The sequence below is a fragment of the Lathyrus oleraceus genome, chromosome 1 (assembly GCF_024323335.1).
Source record: "Lathyrus oleraceus cultivar Zhongwan6 chromosome 1, CAAS_Psat_ZW6_1.0, whole genome shotgun sequence".
NCBI lineage: Eukaryota > Viridiplantae > Streptophyta > Magnoliopsida > Fabales > Fabaceae > Lathyrus > Lathyrus oleraceus.
Window position 1 is genome coordinate 35233006 of NC_066579.1, and position 16851 is coordinate 35249856.

Genomic DNA, 16851 nt, shown 5'->3' on the forward strand with positions numbered 1-16851 from the left:
TTAGTTCCTTGTGAACTTTTTTGCTTTGCTTTGCTTGTATAAGCAATTTGCATTGAGGTATATCTCTTTTTCTTCATGTAGTCTGGAAGACCTGGCCTGTTACTTGGCCAGGCAACTGTCTGAAGTCCTCCTTAAGAGGCAATGTTTGTGATTGTTTAATTTTGTCCTTGCATAGAGTCAAAGACCTCCTAAGTGAAGAGGCAATTGGCAGAACCCAAGGGATATGCAACCTATCCCCTGCTATTCAGTGTGTCTTCTGTTTTGCTCACACCACTGTGTTGATGCATTACAGATAAAAACCCAAGATCTTGTACAATTGAACAGCTGAGTCAGTTTTAAATGTGTAGAAGGGTTCCCACTTTCTGAACCCACACATTCTTGTCTTGAGCTCTCCCAGGCCAGGGATAAGAGCTGTGAAGTCTTATCTTCACTCACCTTTCATCTGCTTCACCTTAGTCTCTCAATGGCAAGGTTAAGAGCAACATTTACCCAGTTCCAGAGGTTTGTTTGTTGAGGTTGATATGACCCCTCGACTAAAACCTAACCCTTGTTTGAGCCACTTGCTTGTGTATAGTGTGTGCTATCTGTGCTTGTATGTTTGTTTGACTTGCTTCCTGTGCGAGTTAGGGTTAGTTTAGACTTGCTTCCTGTGCAAGTTAGGTTTTGCTTGGCTTGCTTCCTGTGCAAGTTAAGCGTGTGTGTGGCTTGCTTCCTGTGCAAGTCATGTTTAGGATAGGCTGGCTCCCTGTGCCAGTTAGCTAGAAACCTTAACTTAGGGACGATTTTGCATGATAACATCTAGGCTCGAGTCGTAGTCTCCCTAGTTGTGTCTCCCTCTGTTATCTGGTTAGGCTAGTCCTTTATCCCTCTGTAGGGGAACTACATCGCCCTGATCTTCATACCAGATGAAGTATGTAGGCAGGAGATTGAGCTGATCTCTCCGGGCGCCCTTTTTCTTTTTTGTGTGTGTTTGACAGTTATAGGCTGAGTCCCCGACTCCCTATTAACTTGTTGTGCTGTTGTGTGCTTGGAAGCTGATGTAAGTCCATCGAGTGGCATTTGGGTTCCAGTGTGCGTGTGTTTGGTTCGGATGCTGATGTAAGTCCAGTGATTGGCATTCGGGCTCCACGTTTGCCTGTGTCTTGTTTGTCTGTGTGCGTGTCAGCCGAGCTACGAATGCTCTGATTCTCCTTCGTCCAAGGAGATACGTATGCATAGGATGCGATATCCTAGCGAGCATGTGTCGTTTCCCCAGTCCGAACTACTTCGACTCTGATGTCTATGCCTGATAGACTAAGTAGGCCCAGGATGCGACATCCTGCCGAGTCAGTTTCCGTCAGTTTCTTTTGTCTCTTTCAGCCAGTGTGTGAGTATTTGAGCAGTGTTTAGCAACCAATTTTCCTTTCTAGTGTGCGTGGATCCCGTAGAGTACTACAGATGCGTAGGGGTGCTAATACCTTCCCTTCGCATAACCGACTCCCGAACCCATTCTCTTTGGTCGCGAGACCATGTTCTTTCCCAGGTTTACTCTGAGCGTTTCCTTTCCCTCTTTTGGGATAAATAACGCACGGTGGCGGCTCTGTTGTTCTTGTTTTCCCACCGGTTTTTCGCGCGATGCGACAAAACACACTCACACTCATAGAAGTGGAACATCAGCTGCAGCACAACCTCTGGATTAGAGGATCTTGAATATCTGTTAAGCAAAACAATTTGTTGTCCTGGGGCATCACAGGTGTTACTCCCCCTTTGTGTCAAAAATGTTGCCAAAGCAACACTTTAAATTACAGACCAACATAAACAGAATTACACAAATGACAGAAATACAATAAATGAGTTATTCATCTGACTTAGAGTCAGCCTCATCATCAGTGCCATCTTCAGAACTGGCCTCCTCTTCACCCTCTACACTTTGCCTTACAGCTCCTTCTGTAGCCTCAGTAGCTTCACCAAGCACACCATCATTAGACATCTCCAATTGGATAATCAACTTTTCCAAAGTGAGCTTCCTTGCCTCTAGCTCTTTGCAGGTCTCTCTGAGTATGGCAATGACAACAGCTTTATCTGGTTGGTTGCCAACACTTGATGTTTCTCCAGTTGTGATGGCAATGTTAGGGACATGATTACCCAGGAACAATTTGTAATTGAAGGCCAACGAACTCTCTCTTCTTTTCACAAAGTCATTTTCTGTCAAGATGTTTGGAAATTGATTCAGCACAATGCCACATATGAGGGAAGGAAAGGCTATAGGCCCCTTCACACTGAAGCTCCCAGCATGTTTCATGGTCTAATCAAAAATGTATGTTCCATAGTCAAACTTTGCTTTGGTTCCAACAGCATAGATGAACTTTCCAAGCATCACAGACACAGTGGACTGGTGATTTGTGGGCACCCAGTTGGCAGCTCCAACTTTGTGTAGCATAACATACTTCACACTGAGTTTGCTGGCCACCAACTTACCTTTAAGAGGCCACTTCCTGACTTGATTTGCAGTGATGACTTGACAGATTATGTTGTCAGTCACTTCAAGCCCTGGTTGAACTACACCAGGTCTTCCCAAATACAGGTTGATAACTGAGGGAGAGAAGTTCACACACTTGCCTCGCACATATACCTTTCTGAATTCACTTGACTTTCCATCTGCACATTCCTCAGACACATTGACAATAAAGTCCTTTACTAAAGTCTCATAGCACTTTGGGAGTTGAGTCACAGTTTTCAGTAAGCCTGCTTCTTGAATCAGGTCTACAATCTCCTTACACTCCAGGGCATTCTGAGCCAGTTCCCTCTCCAAGGCCAGCCTCTTGTGATAGACGTACTTCCACCTGTTTACACTGGAGGCAAAATGGAATGACACGTTGTCAATAGGTACCTCAGGGACACTGTAACACCCTTCTAAAATACCCCAAAATTAAATTAAAACATCAAAACATAAATCAGAGTAGATATGCAATTTAAGGGTGTCACACTTGACACTTCACACCGTTTTCCAAAATATCCTGTCATGCTCATTTATTTAATCAAAATAAAACATTTGCATAATTCGCAACGGATAAAGTCTAACAACAATGCAAAACATGTAACACATTACATGTAAACTTGTTCAACAATCATCAATGAAAAACAAGTAAAACATCCCGACCCGATGTTACATCTACCAGAGCATGACCCACTAAGGAACTACACTAGACTCCAAGGACTAGCTTCTACTCAATCACTGCTCGTTACCTGAAACATAGTTGTAAGGGTGAGTTCCTCAATCGATATAATAAGCATTATAAATTATCATGTACTGTTAAGTAAGTTAACACATTCAATCACCCTAATCAGATCACACAATCAGTAACGACAATATCAACTCCAAAATCATACTCAACACAATCACAAAACAGCACGTATAATATTGGAATACATCCATTCATATTATACGCCATACATACATTATGCAATGAGACTCCATGCATGCGGTACCGACTATTCGTGAACATATAGTTCAACCTCACCGATCAAATCCAGATACGGCTACCAAGCTCACTAGTCCCACTCATTTGAGACCTAGTGACTCACTCACTAATTCCTCACCATGGGAATTAGCTACCACCCCAAGGGCTATGATATGCACGCTAACCACCTAGCATGCAAACATCAACAACAATCCACAATAACTCACTCACTAATTCCTCACCATGGGAATTAGCTACCACCATAAAGGCCATAATATGCACGCTAAATCAACTAGCATGCAAACATCAACAATCCACAATGGACATATGCTCACACTCTATGTAAGAACAAAAAGTGTTCTACAACAGACTCCATGATTTTGATGATAACAAAGGATGAAACCAAAAATGGCACCCTAACGAAAAGTTTCTAAGTGTGCAGGGTTCTAAAGAAAGAAGAAACAAATCTGATGATGTCATCAGATGCAAAACAAGATCAGATGTAAAATCTCAAGTATCAGAAGCATCTAAAGAGGAATCTCATTCAAGAAGCTCTGACTCTGGACAAAACTACAAAGTATCAGAAGCATCTGAACATAAAGTAAAGTCTAGAAGCTCTGACTCTGAACTAATGCCCTCTGTAAATTCTGAAGTTATCAGCGCCATCTGAACTTTCAAGAGATAACATCAGAAGCCAGTTTCTCCAGATACACAAAGACTAATCAGAATTGTTAATCATGATGAAGTAACGTTTAAGCCAAGTTAAAGTTCTGCAAATGGATTTCCTCAATTAGAAAGAGACGTTAATCTCCACTTCCAAGAGAGAAGATACTAATTGTGGTAAGTAGTCACTTCTAAGAGAAAAAGTCTACTGCAGAAGCTATTAATGGAATGGCGTAACTACATCTCAATATCCAACAGATTCAACGCTACTTCAACTCTACTTCAACTCCTATAAATAAGAGAAGAAATCAACATTCAAAAACAAGAAATCACTAGCCAAAACTATACTGAAATTATATCACGCTCAAGAAAAACATCTTTGTTCTTCAAAGAATTTTCACTAAGCTTTTGCTTATCAAAGTGAAAAATTTGTTCTTAAGTTTGTAATATTTGCTTTCTTAGAAGCACTCTAGATTACACATCTTGTATCTAATTTTTATTTGATTTCCTCAAGTGACTCTTTGTAGTCTGTAGACTTGAGAGGACTAAGAGATTTTCTTCTCTCTTAGGGGTTGTTTGTAATCTTTCAAGATTAGTGGATTAAGTCCTTGTTGAAGGCGAAATCACCTTGGCCGGGTGGACTGGAGTAGCTTTGTGTTATAAGCGAACCAGTATAAAATCATTGTGTGATTTCATTTTGCAAAAGCGCTTATTTTTCAAACAATTCAAACCCCCCCTTTCTTGTTTTTCTCACCTTCAATTGGTATCAGAGCTCCGGCTCTGTTATTGATTTTCAAATCAAACACTTAACCGTGTAGAGAGATCCAGTGCGAGAAAAACAAATGGCCCACTCAAATGAGAAAGATTCTTACAATGCCAAGCCTCCTGTTTTTGATGGAGAAAAGTTTGATTACTGGAAAGATAGAATCGAAAGTTTCTTTCTGGGTTATGATGCTGACCTCTGGGACATTGTCACAGATGGATACAAACCTCCAACCTTAAATGGAGCTGAAGTTCCCAGAAGCAAAATGTCAGAAGATCAGAAACGTGAGTTCAAAAATCATCACAAGGCCAGAACAATACTTCTAAATGCTATATCATACAACGAATACGAAAAGATCACCAACAGAGAGACGGCTAAAGATATACTTGACTCTCTGAAGATGACCCATGAAGGAAACTCCCAAGTCAAGGAGACGAAGGCTCTGGCGTTGATCCAGAAATATGAAGCCTTCAAGATGGAAGATGACGAAGCTATAGAAGCTATGTTTTCCAGATTCCAAACTCTTATTGCAGGTCTTAAAGTGCTAGACAAAGGATACACGACTGCAGATCATGTTAAGAAGATAGTCAGAAGTCTGCCAAAGAAATGGAGACCAATGGTTACTGCTCTGAAGTTATCAAAGGATCTGAACAATATCAGCCTTGAAGAACTTGTTAGTTCTCTCAGAAGCCATGAGATAGAACTAGAGGAGGATGAGCCTCAGAAAAGGAACAAGTCAGTGGCGCTGAAGTCCAGACCTGAAAGACGGAAGTCAGACAGAACCAAAGCTCTCCAGGCAGAAACTGCAGATACTGACGACTCTGAACCTGAAGACTCTGATGATGAAGAAGAACTGTCCTTACTAACCAGAAGAGTTAAGCAACTCTGGAAAAGAAGGAACAACAACAACTTCAGAAGATCAAGACCCAGAGGGGATAGATCAGAGTCAACTTCAAAAGGTAAACCTAATAAAGATATTACCTGTTTTGAATGTAAAGAAACAGGTCATTATAGAAATGAATGCCCCAAGCTGAAGAAAGATAACTCTAAGAAAGAAAGCTTCAAGAAAAATGCCTTCAGAACAAAGAAGGGATTAATGGCCACCTGGGACGATAGTGAATCCGAATCATCAGAATCTGACTCTGATGAACAGGCCAACGTAGCTCTTATGGCTACCACATCCAGCAGCTCAGATGAAGAATCTGAAGAGATATCCTATGCAGCAAAGTTCAGACACCAGTCATGGTACCTGGACTCTGGATGCTCGCGACATATGACGGGAAGAAAGTCTATGTTCCAAAGCCTGGAACTTAAAGACGCTGGATTTGTAGGCTTCGGAGGAGATCAGAAAGGAAGGATCAGAGGCTCCGGAACTGTTGGTAACGGTACTCTTCCCTCTATATCTGATGTTCTTTATGTAGAAGGATTAATGCATAACTTGTTATCCATAAGTCAATTAAGTGATAACGGTTATGATGTAATCTTTAATCAAAAAACGTGTAAAGCAATTAGTCAGAACGATGGCTCTGTCCTTTTCACAGGCAAGAGGAAAAACAACATTTATAAAATAAATCTTTCTGATTTAAAAGATCAAAATGTTAAATGTTTAATGTCAGTTCACGAAGAGCAATGGGTATGGCATAGACGCTTAGGCCACATTAGCATGAGGAAACTTTCTCAGCTAACTAAACTTGAGTTAGTCAGAGGCTTACCTAAACTGAAGTTTTCTTCAGATGCTCTGTGTGAAGCTTGTCAGAAAGGAAAGTTTTCAAAAACATCTTTTAAAAAGAAAAATGTTGTTTCTACCTCCAAGCCTCTGGAGCTTCTTCACATTGACTTATTTGGTCCTATGAAAACAGCATCAGTCAATGGAAAGAAGTATGGACTTGTAATCGTTGATGATTACAGCCGCTGGACATGGGTAAAATTCCTAAGGCACAAGAGTGAGTCTCACTCTGTATTCACAAGTTTCTGTTCTAAAGTGCAAAAAGAATTTGACTCTAAAATTGTTAGAGTCAGAAGTGATCATGGTGGAGAATTTGAAAATAAAGATTTTGAAGAATTATTTGATTCTAATGGAATATCCCATGATTTCTCCTGCCCTAGAACTCCACAACAAAATGGAGTTGTAGAGAGGAAGAATAGGACACTCCAAGAAATGGCCAGAACCATGATCAATGAAACAAATGTAGCAAAGCACTTTTGGGCAGAAGCTGTAAATACAGCGTGTTACATTCAGAATAGAATCTCTATTAGACCTATTCTGGATAAGACTCCCTATGAACTGTGTAAGGGAAGAAAACCCAACATTTCATATTTTCATCCTTTTGGATGCATTTGCTTTATATTAAATACTAAAGAACATCTGAACAAGTTTGATTCCAAAGCACAGAAAGGTATTATGTTAGGATACTCAGAACGCTCTAAAGGCTACAGAGTATACAACACAGAAACCAAAATTGTGGAGGAATCAATTCATGTTAGATTTGATGATAAGCTTGACCCTGAAAAGTCAAAGCTAGTTGAAAAGTTTGCAGATTTAGAGATCACTCTGGTAGAATCTGAGAAAACTCCAGAAGCAACTGTCACTCCAGACTCTGAAGAAATTAAATCTCCAGAAGTTCCAAGGAAAGTCAAGAGTCGTAGCAACCTATCTGAAGATTTGATTTTGGGAAACAAAGATGAACCTGTTAGAACCAGATCTACCTTCAGAACTTCTGAAGATATTCCTCTGGGACTAGTGTCTCTGATTGAGCCTACGTCCTGTGATGAAGCTCTTCAAGATAACGATTGGGTGGCAGCTATGCAAGAAGAGTTAGATCAATTCTCCAAGAATGATGTCTGGGATCTCGTTCCTAAACCCAGAGGCACTCATGTCATTGGAACCAGATGGGTGTTCAGAAACAAACTGAACGAGAAAGGAGAAGTTGTCAGAAACAAAGCTCGACTGGTAGCTCAAGGTTATAGTCAACAAGAAGGTATTGATTATAATGAAACTTTTGCTCCAGTCGCAAGGTTAGAATCTATTCGTCTTCTTGTATCTTTTGCTATTAATCATTCTATCAAATTATACCAAATGGATGTCAAGAGTGCATTTCTTAATGGTTATATTTCAGAAGAAGTGTATGTTAATCAACCTCCTGGTTTTGAAAATTCAAACTTTCCAGAACATGTTTTCAAACTTAAAAAATCTTTATATGGACTAAAACAAGCCCCCAGAGCTTGGTATGAACGTCTGAGCAATTTTCTTCTGGAACAAAATTTTATCAGAGGGAAAGTTGATTCTACACTCTTCTGTAAAAATCATAAAAATGATCTCATGATATGCCAAATTTATGTTGATGACATTATTTTTGGTTCTGCTAATATCTCTGTTTGCCAAGAATTTTCCAAGTTAATGCAGGCAGAATTTGAAATGAGTCTAATGCAAGAACTAAAGTTCTTTCTGGGAATTCAAATCAATCAAACTCCAGAAGTCACGTACATTCATCAAAGTAAGTACATTAAAGACGTTCTGAAGAAGTTTGACATGACTGAATGCAAGTCTGCAAAGACTCCCATGCATCCAACTTGCATTCTGGAGAAGGAAGAGGTAAGCAACAAGGTTTGTCAGAAGCTCTATCGAGGTATGATAGGCTCTCTTCTCTATCTGACTGCTACTCGTCCTGATATTCTCTTTAGTGTCTGTCTTTGTGCCAGATTCCAATCAGATCCTAGAGAATCTCATTTAACAGCTGTTAAGAGAATTCTTAAGTATCTGAAAGGAACTCCTAACCTGGGCCTGATGTATGAGAAAACATCAGAGTATAGGCTTTCTGGTTATTGTGATGCAGATTATGCAGGAGATAGAATAGAACGAAAAAGCACATCTGGAAATTGCCAGCTTCTGGGAAACAATCTAATCTCCTGGGCTAGCAAAAGACAGTCAACTATCGCTCTATCAACTGCAGAAGCAGAATATATCTCAGCATCATTGTGCACAACTCAGATGCTCTGGATGAAACATCAGCTAGAAGATCTTCAGATATTTGAGAGTAACATTCCTATCCTTTGTGATAGTACTGCTGCTATTTGTTTGAGTAAGAATCCCATTTTACATTCCAGAGCCAAACACATAGAAATAAAACATCATTTTATTAGAGACTATGTTCAGAAAGGGATAGTGACGCTGAAGTTCATTGATACAGAACATCAATGGGCAGATATCTTTACTAAGCCTCTAGCTGAAGATAGATTTCTTTTTATCTTAGAAAATCTGAACATTAAAAATTGCCCTGAGTAAAATTTGGCTCTGAACATGTAAAATGAGACTCTGATAAAAACAAATACACTTCTGCCTCTGACTCTGATACTTCTACCAAGTTAAGAAGATATCTGAGTTAGAAATCTTCAGAAATCCTTTGGTATTCCTGAAGATCAGATACATCAACACGTGGGGAACATGCGTCTAACCCTAGAACTTCTAGACAGCTGTCAAAAGAAATCAAAGGTCAGAACGCTTGAAATCTCCTCGAGCAGTGTGCTTACTGTTGGGATTAGACATTCATTTATTAGCTATAATCATTTTTCCCCCTAGCGTGCAAATCTTGTGTTCTGTTCCAACGCAATTAAATGTGTCGTTTTGCATGTGTTTTTACCCTTAGGTGTATAAACACTTTTCTCACATTTCACACACTTATCACTCTCACTCACTCTTAAACCCTAAACCCTCTCTCGAAGTTTTCTCTGCAACTCCTTCAGTTCTTCATCTTCTTCATCAATTTTCTTCATGAATCCTCAAGAGCAAGCAGTTTTTAACTTCTCCCAACAAATGGAAGCCGCTTCTAATCCCCAAACCTCAAACACTCAAACACCCATGGTTGTAGACGTTACCACAACCCCAGTCTACAAAGAACCTCACATTTTGGAACGTGAACAACACATAAACCTTTCAACTCCCTTTGAAGATTTAGATGTACTGTGTGAATCGCTGGTAGATTTTGAGAATTTAAGAAGAAATGGCGTTGATCTCACTGAAGATCTTCGCAAGCAAGGTTGGGAAAACTACTTCAACAGATTGTATGGTCCAATCTATCCTCTTCTGGTGAAGGAGTTCTGGAGATGTGCAGATGCTGATGACCAGTTCATTGTCTCGTTTGTTCTGGGTGTGAAGATTGTCATCACTGAAGCATCAATTGCTTCCTTGCTAAACATGGAGAAAGCTGGAGGTAAAAGGATTTACAACATTCCTCCAAGGTCCAAGCGCATCACAGAAGTCATTAACCCTACAATCTTCAAAGCAAATGTTGAAGGAAACCCCTCTAAGAACAAGGAGCTTCATCAGAACCTCCGAGTTTGGCTGAAGATTATTCTGGGAACAATCCATCATCGTCCAGCCTCCAACTCTTCAGATTATATCAATGCTGATCAGAAATGCATCTTATATTGCATTCAGAAGGGTATTCCGATCAACCTCCCTGTTCTCCTCTTCAGATATCTGAGGGATTCAGTCAGAGAAACCAGGAATAACATGAAGCCCAGATCCTACATTCCTCTGGGAAGATTGCTCTCTGATGTCTTCATTGAGCATGGCTTGGTAGATGCTCTGGAGAAGACCAGATGTATGGATGATCTGGCAATTGACGTTGGAAAGCCTCTGAATGCCAAAAATCTGAGGAGCATGGGAATCATCAAAGACATCAGAGTCAAGCCCACTATGGATGTGACCTGGGAAGCTCTGAAGGATCAGAGGAAGATGCCTCATGGCCTTGAAAGGTTCTTCAAGAATGAACCCAGAGATGCCATTGCTATCTACCTTCAGGATCGTCTGGATGAAGGCATTGATATTTCTGATTTCCGCCTTGAAGACTGTCTGGACTCTGTAGAAGATTTGGTCAGATACAAAAGAGGTCTTTCTGAGAAGAAGATAGCTGAGGAAGCAAGGAAGGCAAAGAAAGCCAGACTTGGAGAAACCTCTGGCACCAAAGCTTCAGCACCTCTGAATGTCTCTTCTGGTAAGTCTATTCCTCCTGTCTCTTCTGAATCTATAATGGCTTCCTCTAACCCTCTCTCCTCTCAACCAATATATACCACCTCTGAAATACCACCCTCAATCACCAGAACCTCTCAACCTCCACCTGTTCTAAAAATTGCTCGTACTTTCACAACAACCTCTGACCCTAATCAACTATATCACCACAGCTCTTCCTCATCCTCTGAATATGAATCACCCCCTTACCTTTCCCCTTCTTCTGACCAAGAGTTATCTGATCATGAGTCCTCTGATCAAGAACACTCTGACCCAAACTCCCCAACAATAGCTGAAATTTATGCTAAAAATTTCGCTCCACAACCCTCAACACAATCTGAAGTAACCTCTCCCCTCCAAACTTCACTTCCACCACAACAAACAACAACCTTACCCTCTGAAACTCAACCATCTGATCCCTTCACCTCTAATATCACTCCACCAATTATTCCCGCTGTACCTGGACCAGACTCTGACCCTTTAGACCTAAATCCACTATATGCTTCATCCCCTAGTCTTCAACCAGACGCAGATTCTGAACTTCAAGCAGAATCTGAACCTCAACAAACTGAACCTCAACAATCTGAACCTCAACAAACTGAACCTCAACAATCTGAACCTCAACAAACTGAACCTCAACCTCTAAATCTCAGCCCTCAAAACTCTCCACCTCATTCACCTGAACCTGAACCTGAACTTACCATACCTACCCTTGAGGAGGCCATTATACAGGTTGCAGAAGCCTCAGTCCAGAAGATCAAGTCTCTGGCTAAAAACTCTGAAGTAAGTGATGATCCTAAATCTGTTAGGACACACTGGAACAGAGTCATTAGTTGGATGACCTCTGAGTCTTATAGGCTGAAGAGTATCTCTGAACAAGTCAGAAATGGCTACATCAGAGACTCTGAGGAAAGACTCCAAGAGAGACTGGCTAGAGAAGCTGAGGCCAAGAGATTAGAGGAAGAAAGATTGGCTAGGGAAGCTGAAGAAGAAGCTAAGAGGTTGGAAGAAGAACGCCTGGCAAAGGAAGCAGAACTTCTAAGGATTCAGGAAGCTGAAGCCAAGGCTAAGGCAGATGCAGAAGCCCAAGCTGCTGCTGAAGCTGAAGCTCAGCAGGCTCTGATTCAGGGGGAGTCTTCCTCTGCGATCCCTCTGATTCTTAACACTCTGAAGGAGATCAAGCAAGATCAGCAAGAGATCAAGAAAGATCAGAATGAGCTTCGTGCCAGGATGGACAAGCAAGATGCTCTGAACGAAAACATCCAGAACATGTTTGCCATGTTGCTTCAGAGACTTCCTCAACCTCCAAACCCTTAGGCACTTAGGATTTATTTTTGTTTGTTTGCCTAAGTGTTTTTGCTTCTGTCTTTCCTTTTAGCTCTGATATTCTGTTGAATCTAATGTTTTGACTGCTGTTTGCCTTTGTGCTTTTTAATGAATTGTTTTTCTCTTTATTACTCTTTTTATCTTTTATGCCTTTTTGATTATGCCAAAAAGGGGGAGAAATTATTAAATAGCTCTGATGAAAATTATGTCTAAAACCTTAAGCATTCTGCAACAATTATAGAAATAGTTCTGATATAAATAGCTCTGATTAAATAATAGCTCTGATTAAATAACTCTAACATTAAAATTAAGAAATTGCAGAAAGTTTCAGAAATCTCATTACTTGAAAAGCTCTGGTAAGAACTTCTGAACTCCCTAGTACTAACTCAGGGGGAGCTTTTGTCTATCTGATCTAATTTTTTTTTCATGTTTCATCTGATAAATTTAATTGTTTTGTCATCATCAAAAAGGGGGAGATTGTAAGAACAAAAAGTGTTCTACAACAGACTCCATGATTTTGATGATAACAAAGGATGAAACCAAAAATGGCACCCTAACGAAAAGTTTCTAAGTGTGCAGGGTTCTAAAGAAAGAAGAAACAAATCTGATGATGTCATCAGATGCAAAACAAGATCAGATGTAAAATCTCAAGTATCAGAAGCATCTAAAGAGGAATCTCATTCAAGAAGCTCTGACTCTGGACAAAACTACAAAGTATCAGAAGCATCTGAACATAAAGTAAAGTCTAGAAGCTCTGACTCTGAACTAATGCCCTCTGTAAATTCTGAAGTTATCAGCGCCATCTGAACTTTCAAGAGATAACATCAGAAGCCAGTTTCTCCAGATACACAAAGACTAATCAGAATTGTTAATCATGATGAAGTAACGTTTAAGCCAAGTTAAAGTTCTGCAAATGGATTTCCTCAATTAGAAAGAGACGTTAATCTCCACTTCCAAGAGAGAAGATACTAATTGTGGTAAGTAGTCACTTCTAAGAGAAAAAGTCTACTGCAGAAGCTATTAATGGAATGGCGTAACTACATCTCAATATCCAACAGATTCAACGCTACTTCAACTCTACTTCAACTCCTATAAATAAGAGAAGAAATCAACATTCAAAAACAAGAAATCACTAGCCAAAACTATACTGAAATTATATCACGCTCAAGAAAAACATCTTTGTTCTTCAAAGAATTTTCACTAAGCTTTTGCTTATCAAAGTGAAAAATTTGTTCTTAAGTTTGTAATATTTGCTTTCTTAGAAGCACTCTAGATTACACATCTTGTATCTAATTTTTATTTGATTTCCTCAAGTGACTCTTTGTAGTCTGTAGACTTGAGAGGACTAAGAGATTTTCTTCTCTCTTAGGGGTTGTTTGTAATCTTTCAAGATTAGTGGATTAAGTCCTTGTTGAAGGCGAAATCACCTTGGCCGGGTGGACTGGAGTAGCTTTGTGTTATAAGCGAACCAGTATAAAATCATTGTGTGATTTCATTTTGCAAAAGCGCTTATTTTTCAAACAATTCAAACCCCCCCTTTCTTGTTTTTCTCACCTTCACTCTAAGCCATAAACAGTCCATTCACAATTGCATACATAATAGATACATTCACAACATTATGCATACCATCATACATCATCAACATATTTATCACATAATCATATCATGTCATGCCACATAATCAATCACAGTATTAGCACACTCTACTAATACCTATACTGCTCAAAACAACGGGAAATGATCCCTACTCTATCATACATCAGCTAAATTACATTACTCAGCCGAACAACCAAAAAACTGCACAACAACAGCTCAGAAAAATCACAATTCTGCCCATACGCGTATTGCCTAGTCCCATACGCGTATGGCCCATTTCTCAGCCAATCCCATACGCGTATCACCTGTCTCATACGCGTATGCTACGCGTAACACCTCTCCCATACGCGTACCAACAGAGACAAAACTACGTTAGAAACATCATCTTCTTCATCCATACGCGTATGGCCTCACCCCATACGCGTACCACTCACAGAATACGCGTAATAACATGCGTATGGCGCGTATCAGCGTCAATCCTCTCTCTTCCAAGCCATCTCATACGCGTATTGCCTAGTGCCATACGCGTATGACCAAAACCAAAATTTCAGATCTGCAATGGGTTTTCTCTACCACGAGATTCCTCAGATCCAACCTCCCACAGTCCAATTTTACACAGTATTCGTTCATATCATCTAACACGAATCATACCCTATTCGATTTCACAAATTCTAACATTATTACATCTAATTCCTACGAATTTCCTTCAATTATAATCCAAATTTCGTTCATCCAATATTTCACAAATTTCAGCATACATCATTCTAATCAGAGTCAAATCAATGGTTTATCACTACCCATTACATGTTAACCCATAATACCCATCAAACGACGATAAACCCCCCTTACCTGAGTTAATCCGACAATCCTTTAGCTTCGAGCTCTTCCTCTCTTCAACCCGTGTTCTCTTGCTCTTTGCCTCTTTTCCCTTTTCCACTTTTCTGTCGCTTCTCCCTTTTCACGTGAAAACCTCTTTTTACCAAATGGGACTCTTTTCTAATTCCAACTTTTATTCCAATAATAATAATAATAATAATAATCCAATAATAATAATCCAATTATTTAATTAAATTAATAAATATACTATTAATTTAAATTAAATAATTATCCTTATTTCATCGGGGTGTTACAACTCTCCCCCACTAAAAGAGTTTTCGTCCTCGAAAACATACCTCAAGCGAATAACTCCGGATAAGACTCCTTCATCTGGCTCTCAAGTTCCCAAGTCACATTGCCTCCTGCTGGTCCTTCCCAAGCTACTTTTACCAAAACAATCTCTTTACCCCACAACTGCTTCAACTCTCGATCCTCGATCCTCATAGGTGATGTTTCAACAGTCAGGTTATCTCTCACCTGTACATCATCTACTTGGACTACATGCGACGGATCAGGAATGTACCTCCTCAACTGAGACACATGAAAAACCTCATGCAAATTCGCAAGTGACGGCGGTAAAGCGATACGATAGGCTACCTCCCCTATCCTCTCCAAAATCTGATAAGGACCAATAAATCGAGGTGTCAACTTCTTCGACTTCAAAGCTCGCCCGACCCCAGTTATCGGAGTAACACGAAGAAACACATGATCTCCCTCTTGAAACTCAAGTGACTTCCTCCTCTTGTCGTGATAACTCTTCTGACGACTCTGAGCAATCCTCATCTTCTCCTGAATCATCTTAATCTTTTCCGTAGTTTGTTGAACAATCTCCGGTCCAACCACAGCACTCTCACCGGACTCATACCAACATAAAGGTGTCCGACATCTCCTACCATACAAAGCTTCAAACGGTGTCATACCAATGCTCGAATGAAAACTGTTGTTGTAGGTAAACTCAATCAAAGGTAAATAACAATCCCAAGCACCTCACTTTTCCAAAACACAAGCCCTCAAAAGATCCTCCAGTGACTGAATTGTCCTCTCAGTCTGACCATCAGCCTGCGGATGATATGCAGAACTCAATCTCAGCTTAGTTCCCAAAGCCCTCTGCAAACCTTCCCAGAACTTCGATGTAAATCTAGGATCTCTGTCCGAAACAATACTCAACGGAATACCATGCAAACTTACAATCTTCTCAATATACAACTCAACTAATCTCTCTAACGGATAATCCATTCTGATCGGAATGAAATGAGCCGATTTTGTCAATCTGTCAACAATCACCCAAATAGCTTCAAAATTCTTAATTGTCCTCGGTAAACCAGAAACAAAATCCATACTGATACTATCCCACTTCCACTCTGGAATAGCCAACGGTTGCATTAGCCCAGACGGCTTCTGATGCTCAACCTTTGACTTCTGACAAGTCAAACAAGAATAAACAAAACTCGCAATTTCTCTTTTCATTCCCGGCCACCAAAATAACTTCTTCAAATCATGATACATCTTCGTAGCTCCAGGATGAATACTCAGGCCACTACGATGTCCTTCCTCAAGAATACTCTTCTTAAGTTCGGTAACATCCGGAATACACACCCGATTACCAAATTTCAAAACACCATTCTCATCAACTCTGAATTCACCACCTTGACCTTGATTCACTAGAGTCAACTTATCAACCAAAAGCACATCGGATTTCTGACCCTCTCTAATCTCATCCAGAATACCACTCGTTAACTTCAACATTCCCAATTTAACACTATTGTGAGTGCTCTCACACACCAAACTCAAGTCTCTAAACTGCTCAATTAAATCCAATTCCTTAACCATTACATAGACATATGCAGTGATTTCCGACTCAATGCATCAGCCACTACGTTTGCTTTACCCGGATGGTAATTCAAACCAAAATCATAATCCTTCAGAAACTCTAACCATCTCCTCTGTCTCATATTCATCTCTTTCTGATCAAACAAATACTTTAAACTTTTATGGTCACTGAAAACCTCAAATCTTGACCCGTACAAGTAATGCCTCCATAACTTCAGAACAAATACCATAGCTGTCAACTCTAAATCGTGTGTCGGATAGTTCCTCTCATGAACCTTCAGTTGTCTCGAAGCATAAGCTACAATCTGCTTATTCTGCATCAAAACACCACCCAAACCCAACAATGAAGC